The sequence below is a fragment of the Impatiens glandulifera genome, chromosome 1 (assembly GCF_907164915.1).
Source record: "Impatiens glandulifera chromosome 1, dImpGla2.1, whole genome shotgun sequence".
Classification (NCBI taxonomy): Eukaryota; Viridiplantae; Streptophyta; class Magnoliopsida; order Ericales; family Balsaminaceae; genus Impatiens; species Impatiens glandulifera.
Window position 1 is genome coordinate 129,864,620 of NC_061862.1, and position 13,172 is coordinate 129,877,791.

Consider the following 13,172-nt stretch of genomic DNA (forward strand, 5'->3'; position numbering starts at 1 on the left):
AAACCGAGAGTTTTGACTTAACTTTCGGTTTTCCTCTTCGGGTAAAATCCGAGAGTTTTGTAATAACTCTCGGTTTTTCTTCAAATTGAGAAAACCGAGAGTTATATGAAAACTCTCGGTTTTTACCCGAAGAGGAAAACCGAAAGTTTTCATATAACTCTCGGTTTTCCACTTTTGGGTAAAAACTGAGGGTTTGTTATATAACTCTCGGTTTTCTCTTTGGGTAAAAACCGAGAGTTTTCTAATATCTCTTGGTTTTCCATTTGAAGAAAAACCGAGAGATTTCAATATTACTTTCGGTTCTTTCCCGTAAATTTTTAAAAACGTGCGGATTATTTTGCTCGCAACCAAAACCTGTTCATCCAAACCAATATATCAATGATAAAAGTAATGCAACATACATTAAACGATCACATTAATTGATCATTAACATTACAAAATTCGAAACCAAACTAATATTCCGAACAATCTGTTATAAATTCAACTACTAATGAAAACATGTTCATAATCGAAACAACCTTAGCTTGTGGGGGGAGGAGGTGGTTGTTGCCTCATATACAATTCGATTCTCTCCATTCTTGCGTTCATCTCTAACTTCTCCATCTCCATTCTTGTCACCATTTCTTCCTTTTCCGCTTCCATTTCTTCCATTTTCCGCCTTCTTTCTTCATCCCTCTTCTCCAGTTCCTCCAGCTTGAGCTTCATTATTTGATTCTCTTCTAACAATCGCTCATTGTTTCGCTGTGAATTGTTTCTACTTCGACGATCCTCACGAAAGTGTGTGGGCCGGACGCCTGATCCCATTCCAAACAATACCCCGTGTTTTTGTTGTCCGAACACCCTCTCCGTCAATTCAAAATCCGATATTCCTGGTTCGTTACTAACAACCTCCTCCATCTCAACCTGCACAATTCAAATAAAATATCATTTCTATAATAAAAAACTAGGCATATTCAATTCACTTATAATTTTCTCTTGCACGTGTTCGTCCGGAACGGGTGTTGGGTTTTCTTTTGTCGGTTTTGGGGTACGGGTCATCTTGAATACTTCAATTACAGACGGTGCCCGTCCCATTTCAATCACCTGTTGAAATAAATGATTTATATAATTAATAACAATCTTTAGATTAAGTTATTACAAATAATGTACTTACCAACTCGTCTTCAATTTGTGCAAACGGTCTTCTTCCCGTTCGATGCGGGAATTTCAGATTCTTCCGGTTCTTCATATTTATAGAACTGTGTCTCTGTATTTGAAATAAAAAATGAAGTTAGATTAATTAATATCAACTTTTATTTGGATTATGAAACCGTACCTTAAATGTTTCTGTGAAGAAATGGTTGCGACACACAAACTCCCAATCATCTCGATCGTAGTCTGGTGGAGGATTAGCCAGTACCGCCGCCTCGTCTCCTTTGTGGACGCGGATATATGTCTTGTTCAAATCCGACCGCCATCTATCCCATATCTGATTGGCGTGTCCCAATCCGGTCTTTCAAAAAGACTCAATGTCACCATTAGTAGCTTCGAACGGATCCTGAAAAAAATAACATCCAAATGTTAAAAATAATTATTTAATGACGTAATGTATAATCAAGTAATAAGTATTACCTTGATAGCAGTCCACAGTGAATCCAATTGGTCTACACTTAAAGCCTTCCACTTTAAAAGACGATGTGAGACAGCTGCGGGGTCCCGGATAATCGACCCCACATGTCTAGACCACCGTGTTCTTCCCACGTCTGTACCGCCTGGCCTCCCATCCTTCTCTCTAAACGTAAGAGGGATCCTCGTCCCCGCTACCCTCTTAGACAGCGCAATATTCTTGTTCTTCCCCCGTCTTTTGCGGGCAGAAGATTCTTCAAAATTATCAAAATCATAATTAGATATGTCAATCAAATTAAACACTAACTAATTTGTAAACGAGTTACCTGTCGATGATGGGTCGGGAGTGGAGCCGTGCTCCCCCTCGCCATCCTCCTCCTCGATAGGCTCCTCGAGACCCTCGTCTACTGCCTCATCGCTATCCACCATATCAGCAAATGTGCTCTCTATAAACTCTTGGAGCTCATCATCGTCTTCAGCCTCGTCTGTTCGGGGAGGCGTAGTAGCTATCGGGACCACAGCAATAGGTGGTTGGTCTTTAGAAGACGATCCTCAGAGCTTTAAGGACTCCGATTGGGCAAGTAGGTTTTGGTAGCTTTTATCCAATTTCTTGGGTGTCTTCCTCATACTCTTCCAAGTTATTTTAGGACCTTCAGACATTCTTAATTCACACAATTAATAAAATTGAGTGAATAATTGAAATAAAGTAGTAATAAGAATGAATATAAAGTTAAAAACATAAATCTACCTAATTAATTAATCTGAACTATATGTTTGTAAACCGCGGTTTTATTTTTGTCACAATCTTCCAACCGGGTCGGGCTGACATATCAGGGGCGTAGAATACTTGTTTTGCTTGACTTGCCAATATATACGGGTCTTGACTTTGGGTTTTCAAAATTCGGTTTACATTTACACTTACGAAGCCATATTTATCCACTTTCACTCCTAGTTCCCCCGAGTGTGTATCAAACCACGTACACTTGAATAAAACAACTCGTTTGTGAGAATAGTATTGTACTTCGATTATATCCGTCAAAACTCTGTAGTATGACATAGTTTCAGATCCGTTGTACCCCTCAACAACCACCCCACTATTTTGAGTTGTCAAACCTTCGTCGTGTTTTTCTATACATAATTTGAATCCGTTTACTTTACACCAAACATACATAGACGAGTACATACTTGGACCTTCTCCTAAGATTTTGAGGTCCCTTGATATGTCGTTAATTTCTGTTAAATGGGCGACCTATATATGTATCTGAAATGAAGTTGTTAAAATGAATAAAAAGAGTTAGGATATATGGTTTGTAATTTACTCACTCGATGCTTGAAATATGCGGCAAACGTTTCTCCACTAGACTCGTTGTTATAATCTCTACAAATAGATTGAATATTAAATAGCACTCTTTAATGCTAATTAGTAACAACAACATTGAATCTTACATGTAAAAAGGTTCTGCTTCGGGACAATTTTCAAAATGTAAGAATGAGCTATCACTCGATCGATATAATCCAAGTTGTATACTTTTCCGTTAGATAGGTCTTCCAACGATGCATATATTGAAATGCCCGAGATTTCAGGTTGTGCATTTTCTTGATCTTGTTTCTCCATATACCTGGCACATAAACTAATACTTTCATTAACAAGATAGCTCTCGCTTATAGAGGCTTCGGGGTGGTTATTATTCCGCAAATATCTTTTCATTGTACACATGTAATGTTCAAACGGATACATCCATCGATACTGAATAGGTCCTCCAAGCAAAGCCTCAAATGACAAGTGAACCGGGAGATGCATCATGATGTCGAAGATTGACGGCGGAAAAATCATTTCAAATTTGCAAAGTGTCAATGTAATATCCATGTACAATTGTTCCAGGTCCTCTTGAATCAACTCTTTGAAGCACAACAACCGAAAGAAACGAGACAAATTTACTAACGCATCATACACATACTCTGGAAGTAATCCACGAGTTGCTAAAGGAATAAGATATTCCAATAAAATGTGACAATCATGACTCTTTAATCCCGAAAGCTTTTTCTCTTCCAAATTTACACAACCGTCGATATTTGAGCAAAACCCATCAGGAAACTTGAGATCTTTCAAGAAGTTACAAAGACGTATTTTATTTTCGGATGTCAAAGTGAAAGGCGCTTCTGGATAATGAACAACTACTTCATCATTTATAGGATGTAACCATGATTTTATGCCTAAGAGTTCTAAGTCTTTACGGGCTTTAGGACCATCCTTAGTCTTCTCTTTCACATTCATTATTGTTCCCAACACGCTATCACAAATATTTTTCTCAATATGCATCACATCCAAATTATGTCTCAATAATAGCGATTTCCAATAAGGCAGACGGAAGAAAATGCTAAGTTTGTTCCAATTGTCTCCCCGCGTTTCATGATATATCTTGGTTCTCTTGCTCAGATCCGCACTAAGAATTATGTCTTCTAGGTCTCGTGCTTGCTCATAACTTTCTTGCCCCGTTAACAATCTAGGGGGATCTCTATAATCAGTTCGACCATCAAACGACTCTTTATCCCTTCTGTATTTGTGCTTCGGTGGAAGGAAGCGTTTATGACCCAAGTAACATTGTTTGGAACCATGAACCAATCGAAGAGATACTGTGTTGTTGTTACAACAAGGACAAGCGGATTTACCTTTCGTACTCCAGCCTGATAAATTCGCGTATGCGAGAAAGTCGTTAATGGTCCACAACAACGCCGCTCGCATGTTAAAGTATTGTGAGGTGTGTGCATCAAACGTTTTCACTCCTGTTTGCCACAGTTCATGCAACTCTTCGATCAATGTCTGGAGAAATATGTCAATTGTATCTCCCGGACTCTTTGGACCCGGAATTAACATAGATAAAATGAAATTGCTAGAATCCATGCAAGTTGTGGGTGACACATTATAAGGAACGAGAATTACCGGCCAAACACTGTATGATTTTTTCCTATTTGCAAATGGTTGAAACCCATCGCTTGATAAACTCAGTCTTACGTTTCGAGATTCTGAAGCAAAATCTGTATAATTTTCATCAAACGTCTTCCAAGTTAAGGAATAAACGGGATGTCTCAACGTATCACTATCAACTCTTCCTTCTTTATGCCATCTCATCATTGGAGCTGTTTTTGAGGACATGTATAGTCTTTGCAGTCTTGGTATTAAAGGGAAATATCTCAACACCTTTTTTAAATGAATTTCCCATTTTGCTTCTCTCGAACTGTCCCACTTGTTTGGTCGATTTTCCATCTTGAAAGACCGCAAACTCTGCAAAAATCTTCATTTATGTCGTCCTTCCAAAATAGCATACAGTTGTTCTTACATGCGTCTATCTTGTCATATTTAAGCCCGATATCAGTAATGAATTTTTTACTTTCGTAGTATGAGTTTGGCAATTGAGCGTCAATCGGTAATATGTAGTCTTTAAGCAAACGCAGAAATATATCGAACGAAGAATTCGTCCATTGACATACATTTTTTATGTGAAGTAGTTTCAGTAATGCCGATGATTTCGTTATTCGAGCACCTTCATACAATGGCCGTTTGCAATCATCAAGCAATTTATAAAATCTATGCGCATCTTCGACTGGTTCATCGTTGCTCGGGACGTCATTAACGTTGGGGAACATATCGTTTATAAATTCGTGCATATAACGTTCTTCATTGACCTCTTCATTAACTGTATTATTCATCTCCGGTCCCGCATCGTTGAATTCCGGCACGGCATCCTCCGACTGATCATCGTCGTCATCATCATCGTAGTCATCGGCATCTTCATCGACATCTTCATTAACCACTTGAGTAGTACGTCTCTTTTCTCCATGAAAATACCAATACTCATAATGAATATTTATTCCATAAACGATGAGGTGAGTCTTCACTTCGTCTATTTCCATAAACGGCGTGTTCAAGCATTTCACGCAGGGACATTTCACGGTTTGTCGGGATGTATTCCTAACAGCATACTCGAGGAATTTGTCAACACCTTCCTCGTAATCTGGATGATCTCGACGTAAGGTCATCCAACTTTTATCGGGTACTTCCATATTTCTAATAAAATGGAAAAACAACCCGCATTATTATTTACTTAAATTTGTCTAAATTAATTAGGCTTACATAATGTTAACATAATTTCTACCTAATCTATCATTATCCAACCAAAATTCAATTTAATCTAATATTCTAACCAAAATTCCACATAAACAAACAATAATAAAACCTAACATAAATCTAACTTAAATCTAGCATACATATATTCTAACATTATTTCATTCATACACATTTCAAAACAATTAATTATAATTCAACATTATTTCATTCATACACATTTCAAACCTAATCTAACATAATCTAACATAAATCAAACATAATACCTAATCTAACATACTTCAAATCAAACATAAATCTCGACTTAAATCTAACATGAAAATCTAACATGAAAATCTAACATAAATCTAACATGAAACTAACCTAACCATATAATAAACCAACAAGAACTAACCTTGCACAAACAAAGCGACGAAGAAGAGCAGCGGATGTCGATCGACGGGCGGGCAGCGGGCGGCTGAAATTCTTAATCCAAACCTAATAACAATAACCAACATTAATATAACCAAATATTCATTAATCAAATCAAAATAACCTAATATATAACATATCATTACTTAATCTAACCAACATTCAAACCAACAAGCAAATAATCAAACTTCAATCATAAATATCTAACCTAAATCAAACTTCAATTTAACAACAATCAAACCAACAAACAATCAATCCAATCAAACCAAAACAAAATCAAACTAAAACCCTAAATTAAACAATAAATCTAACCAAATCAAACTGCAATCAAACTTCAATCTAACCAAAATCAAAATTTTAACCTAAAATTCTAACATAAACTTCAATCATATATATCTAACCTAAATCAAACTTCAATTAAACAACAATCAAACCAACAAACAATCAAACCAATCAAACCAAAACAAAATCAAACTAAAACCCTAAATTAAACAATAATTCAAACTTCAATCTAATCAAAAATCAAAATTTTAACCTAAAATTCTAACCTAAACTTCAATCCTATATATCTAACCTAAATCACATATATAGAACTGTTATTATGAACTAACTAACCTTTGAAGGAGATCTGAAGGCGAGGAGAGCAGCGGCGTTGACGCGGGCGACGGCGGCGACGGCTTGGAGAAAAGAAGGGGCGCGGTCACGGCTTGATTTCGATTGGAAGGGCGGCGGCGTCGTCTTCGGGCGGCGGCGTCGTCTTCGGGCGGCGGCGTCGTCTTCGGGCGGTGGCGTCTTCTATTGGGCGTCGTCTTCGGGGGGCGTCGTCTTCGGGCGGCGTCGTGTCTTGAAGATTGAAGGCGGCGCGGGCGGGCGGAAAAAACGGGGAGAAGAATCGAGCAGGGAAGAAGATTAGGGAAAGAAAAATCGGGGGGAAAAGAAAAGAGTTTTATTTTTTTTTAATAAAGTAATTACCGAGAGTTTTAATAAAACTTTCGGTTCTCAAAATGATTAAAACCGAAAGTTTTCTGAAAACTCTCGGTTTTGATCATTTTGAGAACCGAAAGTTTTATTAAAACTCTCGGTTTTGAAATTTTTATTTCCGATAGATGTGTCTAAATCTCTCGGGTTTGACATATAAAACATTAAATTTAATTAGATGAAACCGAGAGGTTTTGGTAAATCTGTCAGTTTTGATGGTTATTTCCGAAAGTTAATTATATAACTTTCGGAATTAACAATTCACAAATTGTTAAATTCTTTGGTTTTTCACCTTCTTATGACCTTTAACAACATTAATTTAACACATTTGATATCCTTAAAATATTGCACAATCCATATGATCAAACATTACACACATTCATAAGATAATCAAACATAAACATTCATATACACTTCTCTACATAATCAAACACAATTATAAACATTTTAACAAAAAACACAATATTAATTTTTAAAATATAACCCATATTTGATTATACTAGTTAAGAGTCTATATTGAAAGAAAAAATACTTTAATTTAATAATTTGTCAAGTGATAATTCCGAAAGATATAAAATTAACTTTCGGAAATAACCATCAAAATCGAAGGTTTTATATAAAACTCTCGGTCTTGATAAATGTCAAACCCGAAAGTTTATTTGAAAACTTTCGGTTTTGATGGTTATTTTCGAAAGTTAATTATATAACTTTCGGAATTATCACTTGACAAATTGTTAAATTCTTTGGTTTTTGACCTTCTAATGACATTTAACAACATTAATTTAACACATTTGATATCTTTAAAATATTGCACAATACATATGATCAAACATTACACACATTCATAAGTTAATCAAACATAAACATTCATATAGACTTCTCTATAATAATCAAACACAATCATAAAGATTTTAACATTAAATACAATATTAAATTTTAAAATACAACACACAATTGATTATATTAGTTAGAAGTTAAGATTAGTGGGTTAAAAACAAAATAAGTTAACAAACTAGGAAGTGTTAAAACCGAAAGTTATACAATTAACTTTCGCTTTTTATGGTTATTTCCGAAAGTTTTAAATATACCTCTCGGTCTTGACCTTGAACAGAATGTTTTTGGGAATTGTTAAAACCGAAGGATTATTTGAAAACCTTCGGTTTTGACCCTACCCCATACTTAGAAAATTTTCAGATTTTTAAATATGGGTCAAAACCGAAGGTTTTCAAATAATCCTTCGGTTTTTACCCTTCCCCATACTTAGAAAAATTTAAGATTTTTTTAAATATGGGTAAAAACCGAAGGTTTATTTGAAAACCTTCGGTTTTTACCCTAAGATTTTTTTAAATATGGGTCAAAACCGAAGGTTTTCAAATAAACCTTCGGTTTTGGCCATGCGGTTTTTTTTTTAAAAGGTGAAAAGTAAACAAAACATAATTAATTAACAACATATTAAACCAAACCAAACCAAACCAAACCAAACATAATAATAATAATTCATGAATATTAAAACATAACACATAAAAATATTGTCATCGTTCGTACGGAAACACTAATAAACACATAATAAATCTAGAAATTATTAGATGGGGTGGGAGGAGGGGGTGGTTGATTCAGTCGACTCCTCAACAATACAAGTTCTTGTTCGAGATTCTTTAATCTCTGGGCCATTTCGGCCCTGTCCGTTTTAATTTCACTGAGCAAACGGCCTCTTTCCGCATCCCTTAATCGTATTTATTCCATTTCCAGCGTCATCTGTCTTACCTCTTCCTCACGTGCCGCAATTTATGATTGTGCTATCAGATTCTAGTAACACGGATGCAGTTTCTCCGGTGTACGCCGAAGTCTCTTCCATGTCGAATCACCCATATCCTAAATGCATTTCAGATATATGTATATATATATTAATCAAACAAAATAACGTAAACTAGCATAAATCTAGATATATAATATATATATATATATATACTTAAGAAATCTAAATCTCATAATAAACAAAACAAAAAAAACCAAATGAAACAAATTACCTGAACGAGAGAGGAGAAGAACCGGCGTGGAGGAGGCAGGCGGCTGCGGCGCGGAAGAGAGAGAAAGGAGAGATGAGTGAAATGAAAAAGAGAAGGGTTAGGGTTTGTATTTATAGAGGTTGATGCCGAAGGTTTTCATATAACTTTCGGTTTTGATATTAGTCAAAACCGAAAGTTTATTAAAGACCCTTCGGAAATAACCATTACCAAATTTAGAATTTTTTTTAATTGAGCAAAACCGAAGGTTCTTTGTAAAACTTTCGGAAATGAGAATTTCAAAAAAGGTAAAACCGAAGGTTCTTTGAATAACCTTCGCAATTAAAAAACCCAGGGATTTCAAAACCGAAGGTTTTTACAAAAACCTTCGCAATTAACCCACATCCAACACTTAGATTTTTTTTTGGTTTTTTGGGAAGGTAAAAACCGAAAGTTCTTTGTCGAACTTTCGGTAATAATTAATAAACCCGAAGATTTTACACCCCACTCGGAATCTATTTTTAATCCCGAAGGATTTGTTCCTCTCGGGAGTATTTAGGAGAGTTTTACAAAACCTTCGGGAAAAACCATCGGTAAAGGTCTTTTTTTACTAGTGTCAACTCATCGGTAGGGTGCAGAAACCAGCCTCTTTAGCTCCTCGGTCGAGTACAAACTCACGGTCCCAGCATGTAGCAGCCTCTAGTCAGTCCTAAGCGAGCATCGGGTATCCATCTGGTGTAGGAAGTGGCCCTAAGAGGCTAACTACCTGTGTAGAAAAAATATAAAACTAAGGATGATATATTGACTGGAAGCGCCGGTAAAACCTAACTTGGGATTTTCATCACTCGGTTGGATGGAAACCAAAAGTAGCAGTTATTAGGTGGAACCCTCCTTCGGTCATAAGTGATAGGAGAACTTAGACAAAGGCTAATTTTTCTTAGGTAGGTGGAAAACTTACAGCAGATGGGTGCATTTCCTCTATCATATACGTTAGTAAGGGAGCATATGATGTTCTTGGTCGAGTGGAAGTCAACAACACACATAGGGTCTATTTTATTGGTCTTAAGCGTCAACAAACTTAACCAGACATGGAGTGTGGCTAGGTTTCTCAGTCTTGTGTGCGCATCAACATTCGAAAACACTAAAAGCGTCGAGAAGGTGTCGATCTCTGTGTGCGGAAGGGCTTCTCGGTCGGTTGGCATCCGCATGCGCTCTAGGGTGTGTTTCTCAGTATGATAGTGCAGGTGCAATTCTCCGGTCATATGCGCCGTTATAGTAACATATCTGTTGTTCTTTTGATTTTCTAACCTAACCCTAGTTAACTAAATTTTTAGTAATCTAAATCGATCACAAATTAAACAAAACTAGCATGTAACACGTGCAAATAATGATATAAAAAACCACGAAAAAATATTATGATAAAAATGTAATAGCATTTTTAATTCGAAACATACATATAGAATTTTTAATTTTATTTTAAATCGTTTTAAGTTTATGGGTGGGTCAACCAACAATCCGACTCAGGTATCAATTTACTTTCACATATATATCCAAATTAACCACAGCTCTCGACCCGGTAATCCAAACACTTTAAAAATTAAGCATCATTATATATATGTATATATATTAGTTAGTTAAAAAATTGAACTTATATTGTTAAAATGTCCCGCATTTATCTAATTTGGTGTTGAATTTAAAATATAAAATGTTATTAGTTTAGTTGGTTAAAGGGTTGTATTTGTTTTGTTAGGTTGCGAGTTCGAAACATACATATAGCATTTTAATTTTATTTTAAATCATTTTAAGTTTATGGACGGGTCAAAGTTAAAAAATTGAACTTATATTGTTAAAATGTTCTACGTTAATCTAATTTGGTGTTGAATTTAAAATATAAAGTGTTATTAGTCTAGTTGGTTAAAGGGTTATACTTGTTTTATTAGGTTGCGAGTTCGAAACATATATATTCAAATTAACCACATCTCTCGACCCGACAATCCGGACACTTTAAAATTAAGCATCATTATATATATATATATATTAGTTAGTTAAAAAGTTGAACTTATATTGTTAAAATTTCCGGGTTCATCTAATTTGGTGTTGAATTTAAAATATAAAATGTTATTAGCCTAGTTAGTTAAAGGGTTGTACTTGTTTTGTTAAGTTGCGAGTTTGAAATATACATATAGCATTTTTAATTTTATTTTAAACCGTTTTAAGTTTATGGGCGGGTCAACCCGTAATCCGACCCAAGTATCTATTTACTCTCACATATATATCCAAATTAACCACAGCTCTCGACCCGGCAATCTGGACACTTTAAAATTTAAGCATCATTATATATATATATATATATATATATATATATTAGTTAGTTAAAAAGTTGAACTTATATTGTTAAAATGTCATGCGTTCATCTAATTTGGTGTTAAATTTAAAATAAAAATTGTTATTAGCCTAGTTGGTTAAAATGTTGTACTTATTTTGTTAGGTTGCGAGTTCGAAACATACATATAATATTTTTATTTTATTTTAAACCGTTTTAAGTTTATGGACGGGTCAACCCACAATCCGACCCAAGTATTCATTTACTCTCACATGTATATTCAAATTAACCACAGCTCTCGACCCGACAATCCGGACACTTTAAAAATTAAGTATCATTATATATATTAGTTAGTTAAAAAGTTGAACTTATATTGTTAAAATGTCATGCGTTCATCTAATTTGGTGTTGAATTTAAAATATAAAGTGTTATTAGTGTAGTTGGTTAAAGAGTTGTACTTGTTTTGTAAGGTTGCGAGTTTGAAACATACATATAGTATTTTTAATTTTATTTTAAACCGTTTTAAGTTTATGAGCGTGTCAACCCACAATCCGACCCAAGTATCCATTACTCTCATATATATATATATCCAAATTAACCACAATTCTCGACCCGACAATCCGAACAAATTAAAATGAAGCATCAATTTACAATTAACATGTCATAATCTCAATTGTTGACCAAATCCTTTAATATATCCTTTAATATATGATGTAATTACTTTGTTATTTGAATTTTTAATTCAAAAAGACCAAGTCATCATGTCATTCCTCCATGCTTAAAGTTGGAGGCTTATAGGTCCTTTCACAACTTCTTTTGTTGAAAACTTAAGGTCTTTCTTATAAATCTTTGAAACATAAAAAAATGATAAGAGAAAAAAATAATATAATTATTCCTAATGTAAAGGAAAAATCTAATTAACTATTAAAAACAAACTTTTTAAGGGAAAAGATTAATTCTTGTACCCTTACATGATAATTTTATTTTATAAAATTTAAATTTAACTAATTAAATAAAAAAAATGTAACAAAATTATTTGATAATTTCATTAACATGAATAAAAAAACATTTTTATGTTAAAAGTTTTATTAATTTTTTTTATCCTATGTCTGTGATTTAATTAATTAAACTTTTTTTAATCAAGAGATTTAACTAAACAAATTATATAAACAAAAAGTTCAGTTATTACATTTACATAAATAAACGTTTTTTCTTAAAAAATATTAATTTATTATTTTAGATATCTTTAAATGACAAATACACCTTAAATATATTAAATATGATAATACTATTGTGTTTCTATAACTTAAGTTAATTATCACCTTAACTTTATTAAAATTCAAAATCAATTATTCTTGAAAATTCAATTATTTCAAAAATACTTGTTTTAAACTAGAAAAAATTAGGGGTGAAAAATGAGTATCTACAAATAATTGTTTTATCGAAAACGTTAGAGATTATTAATATTCATTATTCATACCCAAAAAAACAAATAAGCTAAAAATATTTCCAAATAGTTCATTGAATGATTTAAAGCCAACAAACTCAAAAACAAAAATTTTAAAGAATCGGTCTAATTTGCAAAGACATGTTAATAAATATTAAAGAGGAATATGAGAATTTAATCCAAAGCTTTCTCAAATCCATTATTTTGTTTATCAATCAAAGAAAAATCTCAACTAAATTCATTGTCTTCAAAGATTGGAATATTACAGAGCAGAATATATTG